We start from the raw sequence: 14,869 nt of genomic DNA on the forward strand, positions 1-14,869 counted from the left end.
TCCAGGTTTGGGGGTTGTAATCCCGCAGGATGAGAGATCAGATCCGGAATGGGATCCAAGATCCAAGGAGGAACTACACTGTGAGACCGCAGGTAAGGGAACCAGATCTGGCGAGGCCAGAATGGGGCTATGAGGATTATCTTGCTCCCCAACCGATGAGCTTTCTGCAGAAATTGTTGTCATTCGTGGAAGAGGAGGATAAGCATAAAGAAGACCGGGGGGCCAAGCATGAACCAGAGCATCTCTGGGGCTCTCCCCTGTTGGGGGAATCAGAGCGAAAAACTCACTGCATTTTGTGTTTGAAGGAGAAGCGAAAAGATCGCAGCAAGGTTGACCCCATCTGAGGAAGATCTGATTCGCTACTGATGAGTTCAGAGACCACTTGTAAGGTGTGAGGATCGAGCGACTCAGCTTGTCCGCTTGAATGTTGGACTGACCCAGAATGCGGGTTGCTACCAGAAGGCGGTTGGTGGAAATCACCCAGTCCCAAACTCTCATAGCCTCTCGACAAAAAGGGTAAGATCTGGTTCCTCCCTGTTTGTTGATGTACCAGACTACTGCCATGTTGTCTGTCTGAATTGCAATAGTCCCCAGAGGAAGAAAGTCTTGAAGGGCTTGCAACGCTAGAAGCACCGCCCTCATCTCCAGGACATTGATATGCAGAACAGTCTCTAAAGGGGTCCACATGCCTTGGACGGTTCTGCCCATGGAATGCCCCCCCCACCCGAGCCGAGAAGCGTCCGTGGTCAGCGTGGCTTGGGGTTGAGGGATCACAAACGGCCTCCCTTCCTGCAGTTCTCGGGAATGGAGCCACCAAAGATGGGAGTTCCTGCAAACCCTGCTCAGGGGAATTGGAGAATCCAATGGGTGAAGGAGGAGAGACCAGTGAACCTGAAGAGTCCATTGAAGGACTCTCATGTGCAATCATGCCAGAGGTGAAAGGCTGATGGCTGCTGCCATGGAATCTTGGGCTCTCAGGACCAGCTCTGCAGGTGGGGCTGTTGACTGTAGGAGCGCCATTATGTGGAGTGACAAGTTGCACAACCTGTCCCCTGTCAGAAAGGCTTTGGACTGGCGCGTATTTATCTTGGCCCCTATAAAATCCAGAACTTGCACAGGATGAAGAGACGACTTCTGAAAATTTATAGTAATGCCTAGACGCTGGGCCAAGGATAGGGAATAATCCCTGGCGGAGCAAAGCAGATGCCTGGTGGGGGCGGTGAGGAGCCAGTCACCCAGGTACAGAAAGACCCGAATTCCCTGAAGTCTCAGGTGGGCTGCTACAACTGCCATGACCTTGGTGAACACCCTGGCGGCTGTGGTGAGGCCGAACGGGAGAACACTGAACTGAAAATGTCTGGCTCCTAGCCGAAAGTGGAGAAACCTCCTGGACCGTCTGTCCATGAGAATGTGGTAGTACGCATCCTTGAGGTCTATGGAGCACATCCAGTCATTCTCCTGTAGGAGAGGGAGAATAGATTGCAGAGTGACCATCCGGAATTTCTCTTTGGCAATGAACAGGTTTAGAGATGACAGGTCCAGAAATGGCCTTAAGTCCCGTCTTTTTTGGCACCAAAAAGAACCTGGAGTAATTGCCCAACCCGGATTGCTCTGGGGGGACGTGCTGGATGGCCTTTTTTTCTAGCAACTTCAATATTTCTGAAGCCGCCGCCTCCCTTTGATTGGGTGGGACATCGGGAAGGCACTTTGTTAGAGGGAGAAGATACAGAAAGAGAATAGTGTAACCTCTGGATATTATTCGGAGCACCCAACGATCTGTAGTAATGGACTCCCAACTTTGTAGGTGCGCCGAAAAACGTCCCCCGACTGCCTCCAGAGAGGGACAGCCGGGCAAGCCCTCAGGGCTGCTACGTGGACCGGTCCGAGAAAGGTTCTCTGGACCCAAAATTCTTCGCCCCCCCCCCCCCTCTGGGCCGGCATCCACCTTGTCCTCCTCTGCCTCTGAAGGACAAAGGGTCCGGAGCTGGACGGGACTGCTGGGACTTCCGGAACCACATCTTCTTCTGTCCTCTCTGGTTCCTTGAGAAAGACCTTTGAGGATTAGAGAAGCGGATCCCGATGGCAGACAGCGTCTTCCCGTCTTTCTCACTCTGGAGCAGCGCGTCGCGGACGGTTTTGCCGATTAGCCCAGAACCGTCAAAGGGAGCATTCGCGAAGGACGCTTTCAAGGGTTCCGCAAAGTCGCAAAGGCAAAACCAGGCGTGGTGCCGCAAGGCGACCCCTGCTCTGCTGGCTCTAGCCGCTCCCTCCATGGCATGGGAGAGGAGCCGCATGGAAGTGTTAGAAATTTATTTTAGATTAGCCATGCTAGCCGAGAAGGTCCGTTTGTCCTCGGCCGCCATGGACTCTGGGGGAGCTCCAGCATATTCTTTTATCAAATCCCACTGGAGTCTGATGACGGTATTCTTTTATCAAATCCCGCTGGAGTCTGATGACGTGTGCCAGATAGTTCAGCACCCTTATAGAAAAGGTGGCTGAAACAAACATCCGCTTTCCAATATGGTCCATCGTCCGAGATTCCTTATCAGGAGGATGGACCGAGGAACTTTCCTGTGCTAGTTCCTTCTTGGTGGCAGCCGCCACCACCATGGCATCTATGGGGGAACCTTTATTCCACGCCTGTCTGTCGGGGGGAGGGGACTGAGTATCTTGTCTGGTCTTCTAGGGACTGGCTCCACAGTGTCCGGCTCCTTCCAAGCCCTGGTAGTAATCAAGTCTACCAGGGGAACAGCTGGGGGGGACACCCAAGAGGTAGACGGGCTTGCGTCAAACGCCTCCAGAAACACAGACTCATCCGAGGAAGGTTTTTGGGCAGACCACCCCCTCCAATACGTAGCATTTTCATAATGTCTCCAAAGGAGACGTCTTCAGGGGGTGACCTTGGGAACCTTCCCCTCCCTCTAAGTCTGTGTCCTCCGTGAGGGACTCAGGGGGAGTCCAAGTGCCTCCTCTTGCACTTTCATTTGTGAGGGACCTCCTCGGTGGGGCTGTCCAAGGAGGGCTCACCAACGGGGTCCTGTTCCCCTATGGGAACCAACTGGAGCGCCGACGCAGGCTGTCCCTGGGGCAGGATGATGGAAGATGGGCCCAAATGCGAGGGAGTGACGGGTGGATCCACAGCCTGGACCGGGGACCTGGAACTCCGACAGAACCCTCTCCACTACGTCAAAAGCCAAGGGCGAACCACTCCCCTGGCTCCGAGAGCAGCCCCCTCAGCTCCGACGCGAGGACCAGTGTCGGAGCCGATGCGATCAGACCCGAAAGGGGAGTGTGCTCTGACTGAAACAGAGCCGAAGACACACTCACCCCTGCGGATCCGAAGCTCAGCCCTCGGCCCCGAGAGCTCGGATCCAACACGCTCGAGGGTACGGTTGGCGAAGTAGCCACCACTGTTGGCGCCGACTCCCCGGGTCCGAGACAGCTTGGATCCAAAGACTTCGAAACCCTATAGGGAATCGGAGAAGAAGCAATTGGGGCAAAGAAAGGGGCCGAGCTCCCCCCCGGAGGGGGGGGCAGGAGCACCCCCATCTGCATCTGGGCCTGCAAGAATCGACGCATCATCCGGTCCAAATCAGCGTCAGACATACTTCTGGTAGACCTTGAAGAGGTTGTTGAGGCAGGCCGGGAAGGCCGCCTCAATGACCTAGAGGGAGACCGGTACTCCTCCTCCGGCTCCGGAGAAAAGCGGGGGGAACGGAGCAGAGAGGGAGAAGATCTGGAGACCCTCCTGGGAGGGCTAACTACCTTAGCTGGTGGAGCAGAGGGATGAGACTCCGCCCGCCTCTTGTGGCTTTTATGCTGCTCCTTGCCCCTATGCCTCTTCTCTCTTGTAGAGGAGTCCCGCTCTCCCTGGGAAACAGAGGGAGGTTGAGTCCTAGCCAAGGGAGGGGGAACTGAAGACAGGACAGCCGCAGCTGCGGCTGGTGCCTTTGAGGCAGAAGAGGAAGTAGAATCCGTGGGCAAAAGACCCGCCAGGATTAACTTATTCCTCCTATCCCTAACAGCCTGGGGGTTAAAGGCTGCGCACACCTGGCAGCCAGAAGACAAGTGGGCTACCCCCAGGCAGAGAACGCACTGAGTGTGGCCATCCGCTGAGGACAGCTTATGACCACACAGTGCATTTTTAAAAAATGGCCTTAGGCCCTTCAGCCATCGCACGCGATCACACACACACACAATAAAGGGGAGGGAAGAAAATTAAATTTAAACACTAAGTTTACCACAAAAACACAGAGAAAAATGTTACCACAAAAACACAGAGAAAAATACAGAGACAGAAAACTAAGGGCTACTACACTCACACAACATTTTTAAGAAAAAAAGAGTTTTAAAGTTTTTTTGAAAGTTTCAAACACTCTCACCAATGCCAAGAGCTCGTCACTTAAAGCTGTCAGAAGCCGCGGCAAACGAGATCTGAGGACTGGAGGGAGGTAGCAGGGCATTATGGGTAAGGGGAGGAGCTGAGAGCTCGAATCTTTTACCTTGGAAAGCTACCAGCTCAGATCCGAGGACGGATCAGATACCCACAGGTTGCTGATCAAATGAAGTTAACTACTTCAGATCAGATGGATACATACCAACACACGCATGCATGCATATACATATTAACACACATATCCATACATACACATCCATACATCACACACACACAAACACACACACACACAAAATCTATGACCCTGCCACTTACAAACTGTCAGATGACAATTGTAACTGGAACCTTAACAGCTAGGCAGCAGAATGAAAGGGAGCCTGTAGAACAAAAGATACATCCATTGCGCATATACTCGCTTACTCACATTACAATGGTACAGACTCTGTTTATATTAGTACCTTATGATCATCACCACTTAAATCCAAGCCATTGATTAGGAGGTAGTCTTAAAGCAACAGATTCTCCTCACAGCTCTCAACCTCTTGGCACAAAAAATCTGGACAAAGCCCCAAAACTAGGGACAAATTTTACATACGGCTCTTATAAACTTAGAAAGTTGCTATAATAAGAGAGCACCTCAACCAGACAATCTGCACAGCTATTTTTACACCTCAACCAGACAATAGAGAATTTTTTCATTGTACTCACAGACAATGCAAGAGGTGTAATTGAAAACAGAGAGAAAGGCAATTGAGAATATGTTATTTGGGAATTTAACAAGATGGCAGATTTTAAACATTTTCTACAGAGTACTTTGCCAGAAATGTTGGAGAAGCAAATTGTTTAACTAAGAAAATAATTATTTTGCAGTGGGACATAGGATTGGAACTGCCTAGACACAGTAAGACCTTACTAAATTTAATGCTATTACCTGCCAAAAGGAGCAATTATTAGAAATGGGAATCAAATTCTAAATCAGATATAACTGAAGTATTGAATACTACAAAGATGATAAAATAAATGAAGGTGGGATCTTTAAATAAGGGAGAGTGTGTTATATATAAATAAATGGAATTTGTGGGAACAATTCATGCAGAATAATCTTCAAGGGGAGTGGTGCTTAAGGGAAGGCAGGAAGTAAATGATAATTATGAAAAAGAAATCATATGTATTACTGCAGGAATGGCTTGCTTTCTCTCTCTGCTATTAATGTATGTTAACTATATCACTGTTAAAACTGAGTTTAATGAAAAGGTTTAAAAAAAAAAAAAAAAAAAAAAAAATGAAAATCTGTCACCTAACCTTCTTAGAAGATGCACAGACCCACCACTGTGACATCTAAAAAGGTTCAACTGGCTCCCACTAAAAAGCAGAACAAAAATGCAGTTGGGCACTCTTCCAACTCTTCAATACTACTTATCCTTAAATCTCAAATTAAAATAAGAGAACACAGTCATTTACATTCTCAGAAACTTCATCAATAGTAAGACTTGACAAAAAGGCAATTGTACCCAAGTTACCTGGACCAGCCTCTAAGAGACAGCAGAAACCAAGAAATGGTTATAATACCAAACTAAGACTGCACCTGGTAAAAACTAATACCTGCTATTTCTTTAAAGATAAGTAACAAACATAAACAAATGCATTTATTTATTTCACATTTGTTAACCGGGTTGGTCCAACTGAGTTTGCAAACAAACCCATTTTCAGTGGAGACCCGATGGGAAAAGCCCCGGCAAACATAAGTAAACATAAAGTGACAATATACAAATATTAAATAACAATCACAATACAAAACAATTGTAAAAAAATAAGTTACTAACTATTTGCATTGCATAGATAGTAAGCAACCCATTTTCAGTGGAGACCCAAGGGGAAACAGCCCCAGCAAACATAAGCAAAGCTAAACATACAGGGCAAAAAAAAAATATTAAAAATAACAATGCAAATACGAAATCAATTATAAGGAGAAAAACAAAAGAAAAATTATGAACGTTAAGGGTTGCACTGATAGCAGTGGTCTAAAAATTTACTACATATGAAAATAAAAACAAAAAGCTAATCGTTGTTTAAAAGGACAATGTATAGATATTGATAGGAAGTGGGGGGCACAAGATAAACAGTGTGGAGAATGGGAGAGGGGAAAGAAAGTAGGGGGTTATAGTAGTAGAGTTGAGGGTTTAGGAGGTTATTTTAATCAAAAGTTAATAACAGAGAAAGAAAGTTAGGAGATGCAATAGGTTATACAGTAGGACAGATTTAGACTATGTGTGGTCAAGGCAACGGCATCATTTCAAGTTTAGTAGGTGGGATTTAAGCTCATTTTTAAAGTAGGGAAAGGAAAGGTTGGATCTAATATGGAGAGGGAGTTTGTTCCAATTTAGTGAGACAGGGTGTTTGTAAAGTAGTTTGTCAATATTCCTTTTGGGCTAGTAAACAGAGAAGAGGCTGATCTGGACATTCTGCAAATAAATAAATAAATAAATAAATAAAAACAAGGAACTCCACAGGTGCCAAATGAAACCAATAACACCAAAACACACCCAAGCCTGCTAAGCCAAGAGACCAAGATAATACACAAACTAAATAATTCAACAGTTCTGCTTACTAAAGTAACTCCATTAAATCTTTCTATTGCATTCAACACCAGTATATAACTAAATATGCAACTAGACTTTGTAAATACTGTAATTATTGTCTAAGCTGCCATAAGTGCAATTACTTAGAACACTGGACCTTGCATAATTGCAAGCTCAGAGTCCCAACTGGCATAATTATGTAAGGTCTAGTGCTCTCCGTAATTAAAGGTTCCTATTACTCTACTGCCACTGAAGACAGACTGATTAATTAGTTCTGTTTGTAAGAAATATTACAGCCAACTTCCCCATTACAACTGGAATTAACAAAAACAGCCACCAGAATATGTCAAAATGTTACTGCAACAACAGCTATTAAAGTATACCATTGCTGTATCATTTTGAGAACTACACAAATGTACTGGCAGCATCTAACATTCTACATTAACATTACCGTGTGTTACCATACTTCTCAACCTCTTAGAGCAAGAAATCTGTACAAAGCCATCAATAACGCTGGGACAAAGGCCGAAAATAGAGAAACCTTTTAAATATTGCTCTTACAAACTTAGAAAACTGATCGAATAACATGTTTTGCATTAGCATGAACTTTCTGAATGATATGAAGTCTGAAACTCAAATGTCTATCATTTTCTGACTTTAACCCTCAATGATTTATCAGTGATTTACCAGAAAACAAAACACAATTTTGTGGTAATGGGGCACAAATCTGGTCATTCTGCAAAAGTCTGTGCAGTTGAGAGGTATGTCTGCCACTGATGCATAAACTGAGTATTACTGCTACTTATTGTAAACACAGCTGTAAACCTTACTCATTTTGCCAAATGCTCCCACAACTGCTGCAGACTTTAAAATACTGTACATCAAAAGGAGTGTTACTACATTTAATGTAAATGTTTCATACAAACCACCTAGCACCTTGGCAATATGTTTTAAAGACTTAAAAGCTAAAAAACATAACAGTGGTTAAATATATGTTTGATTGATGTAGACTGCAGTTACCCAGTGTCAAGTGTTACTTTGATGTGCTTGCAACCCCAGTGTCAAGTGTTACTTTGATGTGCTTGCAATGGAGTCATGTCAAGTTTGAAAAAAAACAAAAAATCAGCTAGAAAATGTCACATAAAATATTTTTATTTCCTGACAAATGCCCCTCCCTCATGTGAGTCCTACAGCTGTATGCTCCCAGAAGGCCCCTTCGCTCATCAGATACAAATCTACCAGGTCAAAAAAATTGTACAAGTGTGATTCCCTATATTCCACCTATGTATCTAACTGTGGAACTCCCTCTCTACTAAAGGCAGGCCAATATCCTCCCCCCATCTGCTTCAAAATCAAACTAAAGGACTACCTATTTAATTCCTAGCATTGCTTGTTCCAACTCACCATTATGTCTCGTGTTTTTTCTACTATAAATATTTGCATATTACATACACACTTTTTTCCTTTAACTCCACTCTTTCCGTCTAATTGTGCTGTCCTTTAACTCCACTCTTTCCGTCTAATTGTGCTGTCTTACTCTCTTCCAACTCTAAACTTAAGGACGGCGCAGTGGCGCAGCGGTAGCATTGTCACCTCACGGCAAGAGGTTCTCCGGTTTGATTCTTGGCTGGGGTGCCTTCTGTGCAGAGTCTGCATGTCCTCCCTACATTTGTGTGGGTTTCCTCCGGGTGCTCCGGTTTCTTAACATGCATCTGGAGGATTTCTCCCCGGGCCTCCGCTGAAAATTGGCTTTGTTCCAAGTCAGACTTTCCTGGTTAACAAATGTTAAATAAACTGTTACCTTTCCTCTTACACTAAATCTTGTCAGTAAACCGCTCCATCAATTTTCCATTTAATACTGGTTTCTTGCTCTCCAGTCTCTTCTCAATTATAATCTTTTCCACTCTCATTAATACACCCCTACATATCCCTCCTTTGCTTTACACACCAAGTATCTCACATTGCTTTATAACGGTTGCTTCTCCTTTCTCCTGAAAACACTGCTTTGTAACTGTTATTTCTCCTATGTCAAGTCATTAAATATGTCATTTTGTATTGTATTATATTTTTCTCCTTTGTCTACATCTTTCCTTTTAATGTTAGAATGTGTAATTTTGTGGAGCTTTTTTCCTGTGCCTACACTAAAAATGGGTCTGGCATGGACTAGTTTCACTAATCTGGTAATCAAACACAAACAATGAAATACATAAATGTTCACTTTAGAGTTAAAAAAAATGAAAACAGAATTGTTTTCATTCTCTTTTACTGGCAGATTTCTTGCAGAAATCCATACCATAGCTTAATATGCCATAATAAGACACTAAAGCATTACCTTTACCTGCTGATGCTACAACATGAGGAAAACTGTGAAAGAAATAAAAGTAGGGTGACAAAGTCTTCTCAAAAATTCTGCCAATAACAGTCTTTTCATTCAATCTTGGATACCCAGTTTACCAGTTCAGAGTTATGGGCAGCCAAATGTTATCTGGCAGGCAAAGGATACAAGGCAGATAAAGAAATCCTGAATGAGCCGTCAAGCCAAAGTCACACACTGATTCATTCTCACCGGCATTCATACTTGCAGGCAATTTAACAGCTCACTAGCTCACCTAACCACATGTCTTTGGAATGGTGGAAGAAACTGGAGCACCTGAAGGAAACCCACATGTGCATAATAAGGATATGCAGATTCCATTACTCACCTAACCATGTCTTTGGGATGGTGGAAGAAACTGGAGCACCTGAAGGAAACCCACATGTGCATAATAAGGATATGCAGATTCCATTACTCACCTAACCATGTCTTTGGGATGGTGGAAGAAACTGGAGCACCTGAAGGAAACCCACATGTGCATAATAAGGATATGCAGATTCCATTATAAAAGGTACACCAATTAGGAATCAAATCGGAGAATTAAGAGATGTAAGACAGTGACACGAACTGATGTACCACTATGCCACCCATAGTAGAAATATGGCATTCAAAAATATGAACAGCAATAAGGGAGAGAAGCCACAGTTCATCGTTTGTAGTGGCACTGTGGCTAGATGTTTCACAACTGAAAGCTCCCCGCCACACTTCTACTTAAAACAAAGAGTAACAGAAAAAATGTAAATGCAGCTTTCCCATAAAATATCACTTTATAGGTTCATACTAGGCTATCTGCCCTGGGTCATTTACAAGCCTAGCCCGAGTGTGTTTGGCTTCGCCACCCTTACTTATAATTGAGTTTGCTATGCCCTTTTTAAGGTTAGTTTACTCAGCCTCTGTCTAGCAGAGACACAGAAGTAATCCCCGGGGTGAATCTACGATCTCCCATCCACTCATCAATATTCCTCTTGAAGACAGTCAGTGAGGTGCTCTGCCTAACATGGATCGGTATTCTATTCCAAAGTGAAGGGAGCCTCTGTGTTATGAATCTGTCCCTCCAGCACGTTCTATTTAGCTCTGTGCTGAGGTTCAAATCCCTCGAGCGTGTGGTTCTAAGGGATTTGGATTTTCTGAGGTTAAGCATGTCCATTAATTCTGGGTTAGACATAGCTTTGTATGTCAGGCATAGGTCGCCTCGAAGTAGGCAGTATGCGACTGAGTAAAGTTGGAGTTTCTTTAACCTGGCAGCATATGACCCTTGATCCTCTTTGTGAGGTACTTTTGGGGTCTTTCCAGCTGCTGCAGGTGGCAGGTAAGGTACATCCCAAAAGGGGCATTGTATTCTATGATGGGTCTGATGAGGGATGTTACCTCCCCTGATCTGGATGTGAATCCTTTCGTGATAAGGTGGGATATGTTGACATCTAATTATAAAATCTGAATGGCACAGTTTCTCATGGTACTGCTCTTTTATAGTAAACATAAAAATACAAATATTCACTTTCTTTTGACGCTTTAAACAACATGTGCATAAAATTAAGAAACTTCAACAACACTTAATTCTTTACATACTAAAGTTTTTATCTGTGAATTAAATCATCTTGAAATTAATGAGCAAAATCGTACACAGAACATCTTGTGGGTTGTAGAACAGAATATTTACTGAGAAAGAAAGCTTTAAGAATATGTCACATGCATAAAAATAAAAAGTTCTTACCTCTATCTCTTACTTTGGTTATAGATGCGCGTTTTCTGTCGATTGTGACTTTAGACCTAACGTAACTTGACAGACCAGTCTAGTTTCTCTTTTAAAAGAAGCGTTTACAAGTTGCTGCTCAGCGGCTGGGAGGTCACATGACAATATTCTTTACAGAACTATGTTTTTTTTTTTTCTCTCAGTACTGTTCTGAGCATGCTCTAGCTTCACAATAGATGGGGGATGGCTACAAAGAGGGACTAAATATAAACCACTTCCGAGAGAGTGCATATATTTAGGTCCCCTTTCCAAAAATTTTGTATTTCTCAATTATTCATTCACTGTAAAAAGTTGTTTGTAGTTTTCTGCTCATTCACAAACTTGAAGCATGTGTACCAGCAGTAACAGAAGAACGCGTTTCTTTGTGAAAGGATTTTGTAAATAGCCATGGAAACACACATTCCGAGTGTTTCCTATGTAGTTTGTTCCTTTACTGGCGAAGTCATAGCTATATAAAATTATTTAATAATATCTTTAGTGTAGTTGCTTGCTTCTGTAATAATGTACACGTTATATTGTTATCTCTTCATATGTTCAAAGTTGAGTTTTTTTAACTATTAGATTCTGTAGGACAAAGTACCCCCTTAAAACAAAAGATTTGTTTCACTTTGTTATTGAAATGTGAATGCTCTCTTTTGTAAAGGTTTAATTTCCTGTTTTTCTGTGTATTTTTACTTGTATGAGATGTAGTCTGACAAATGTCTGTAATATTTAGAAAAGAGAAATTACTCATAAAATGCTGAGACATTTGTATTTTTTTGTGTGTTTTGTAAATGTGCATTTCAAGGCTGACCTGCAATAAGAGGAAATCCTACTGCTAAGATAGATATCGGTATTACCGGTGTGTGATCTATATTCCTAGTAACACATTTATTTTATCGGAGAGGTTTCTACACTAACCAGTCGCATTTCTTGGATATTTATTTATTTAATATTTATTTAACGGGAAAGTCCGACTTGGAGGAAGACAATTTTCAGCGGAGGCCCGGGAAGAAAGCTCCAGATGCATGTCTTTTAACACGAGAGGAAAACCACACGAACGCAGGGAGGATATGCAGACTCCGCACATAAGGCAGTCCAACCGATAATTAAACTAGAGAACTTCCTGCTGTGTGGCGACGTACTGGGATAAAATACAAATATGATAATCTCTGTCTCGATCTCCTTAAGTGTTTCAAAGCACATCAGAAGACTTGTCGGCGTTACGCTAAGCAAGACCAAGTATTGTAAGAAGGATGCTGTACTGCCTCTGTGGCAGAAAACAGTTCAATTACATGGAAAACAAATATATTACACATACAAAGAGACAGAGAAGTGCTTTTAGCTGTGATTAGTTCAGTTATAATTTCCCGTCCTTATTCACTAGAAAAGGCCGTTTGACTGAGTTCAGGAAATGCCCGTGGCCACATTAAAGCAAAATAAAGCAGTCCATATAGCAGAATGTAACCTGAAGCTGACTAATTATGTACTAGGAGGACCAACCTTGCACTACAGGGTTAAATTAATGAAATAATGTGCTACTACTGCAAATCCCACAAGTTGTATAATGAGCAGCTTAGAGCCATACAGGTCATGTAACCTAACAGACCACTGGGTGGATGTTATGATATGTGTTCACCCTCTTATTGGTGAGTCGCTATGAGCACAGCTAACAACCCTAGTAAGGGTGGAACAGAAAAGTCTCTAATGTTTTGACTATACGAAAGGAATGGGTGTATAGAACAGGCAAAGGGACACATAAAAAGACAAGAAGATGATGATTGGGATGGTCTGGGAAGAAAGTTTTATTATTATTGTGAGATAGATGCCCAATTTTCTATTTCCCAAGACGTGAAGGGGGAAGATCATGAGAGCAAGGCCTCAGTAGGAAAGAGGGTACTGGGATAGCAGCAGCCGCAGACAAACAAATGCAAAGTCCAACAGGAGAGATGCTGACACATGGAGTGGGGGACAAATAGACAGACAGATAGATGGAGGACAATTGGTGGCGGGAAGGAGTGGAGCACAAGCTGGGTAGGAAGTGAAACGCAAGGAAAGAGAACACCATGATGTTGATAGGATTGAGTAGGGTGATAGCTGACTACTGTGCTGTCCAGTGACCCCCCAGCCACTGGTGCCCTGTTGGTGGAGGTGTGACTCTGCTAGTCACAATAAAACATGATCTATGTGGCCAGTGTGGTTGTCCAACCATCTGTCCACCAATGCCATCACCAGATCTTTCAACTCCTGCCAAGTGACGTAGTGTAACCAACATATAGAAACCGCAATAGGGAGCTTACAGCCTCACTGGAAACAAACTACCAGAGACCACCAGGAAACCTTAATGGTTGCTTCCAACAAGATGATCTATGCTATCCTGCTGAGGCAAGCCAAACGATAGCTGGAGACCCAGTAGATGATAGCAAAGAAGGTGGTCAGTGAGGATGCTGCTGCCATACCACATCCACAGCCATGGTGAATATTATGCAAAGAAATAAAACAATAAATAACATATGATATATGAAAAAAGACAGCAATGAAAGGGAGAACACAAAAGACAAGGCAATTATTACTAAAGTGTACCTTACTGTGTGGTATTACAACTCCTGGAAGAATAAAATGCTATAATGTATGCAGTGGAAACAAAATACAAGACACCTGCTACACCAAAGGGTACTAAAGCAGGCAATGTGCCACTAGGGCCATGAATAAATGCTGACTAACCTTTCCCCTTCTGTGTAGGTCCTAGGAACAGTACATGTCCTGCAAAGAGTCACTGCAGGGGTAACAGAAGCTTGATGAAGAAAGCTTTGAGGCCATGCCCATAATGGCAATAGTCAGGTATCTGACTTGGCCTAACAAAGAGGACCCTACATGAAATCACTGTGACCATGCTTTGGGATCATAGGTTCATAGGTAGGTACTAGGCTATCGGCTCTGGGGCCTATATAACCCTAGCCAAGAAAGTTCCCTGGCTTTTGCCACCCAAGAAAGTTATTTTCCTGTGCCCCTGTCTAGCAGAGCCACAGAAGTGATCCCTGGGGTGAATTTCCTATTTCCCATCCAATTGTCGAGATGTTTTCTTAAAGAGGGCTAACGAGGAGCTTTGCTTGACATGACTGGGTAGTCTTGTTCCAGAGCATGGGAAGTCTCTGGGACAGGAATCTATCCCTCCAGCATGTTCTGTTTATTGTGGTGGCAAGGTTTAGGTCCCTGGAGCATGTGGCTCTGAGGGATTGGGGTTTCTTTAAGTGTTGCATGTCCAACAGATCTGGGTTTGACAGGCTTTATATGTTAGGCAAAGGTCGCCTCTGAGTAGGCGATAAGCAATGGAGTAGAGCTGGAGTTTTTTTGAGATGGTCTGCGTATGGCACCTGTTTGAGGCCAGTAATCCTCTTAGCGAGGTATTTCTGTGGCCTTTCTAGTTGTTGTAGATGTCTTGCAAGGTACATGCCAAATGGGGCATTGTACTCTATAATCGGTCTAATGAGGGATGAGTAGAGAGGTACAATCACCTCTTTTTTCTGGAAGTGAACCCCTTTGTGATGAGGTGTGCCACGTAGAAGGATTTCCTGACTACTGTGGCAATGTGATTATCAAAGGAGAGACTACTGTCCACCTTTGTACCAAAGTCTTTTATCACACTTTCAGTGTTTAGTAGGCTACTGCCTATGTGGTAGTTCATGGGTGCAGTGTTTTTCCCAAAGGGGATGACAATGCACTTCTTGGCATTGAGCTTGAGGCCATGACTTTGACACCAATCATCAGTCTCAGTGAGGCCCATTTCT

At 43.6% G+C, this 14,869-nt stretch overlaps 1 protein-coding gene across 1 annotated transcript in view; it reads right to left on the reverse strand.

Moving 5' to 3' along the window:
• TMEM205 (transmembrane protein 205) overlaps positions 1 to 11,537 on the reverse strand; it is a 395,701-nt gene extending 384,164 nt beyond the window's left edge. The window contains exon 1 of the mRNA XM_044084414.1: positions 11,064 to 11,537. The gene's annotated coding sequence lies outside the window, so the exon portion shown is untranslated. The remainder of the gene's footprint in view (positions 1 to 11,063) is intronic.
• Positions 11,538 to 14,869: the final 3,332 nt, after the last annotated feature.

This window comes from Protopterus annectens, chromosome 9.part0 (assembly GCF_019279795.1).
Source record: "Protopterus annectens isolate FY-2018-M chromosome 9.part0, PAN1.0, whole genome shotgun sequence".
Lineage (NCBI taxonomy): Eukaryota > Metazoa > Chordata > Ceratodontiformes > Protopteridae > Protopterus > Protopterus annectens.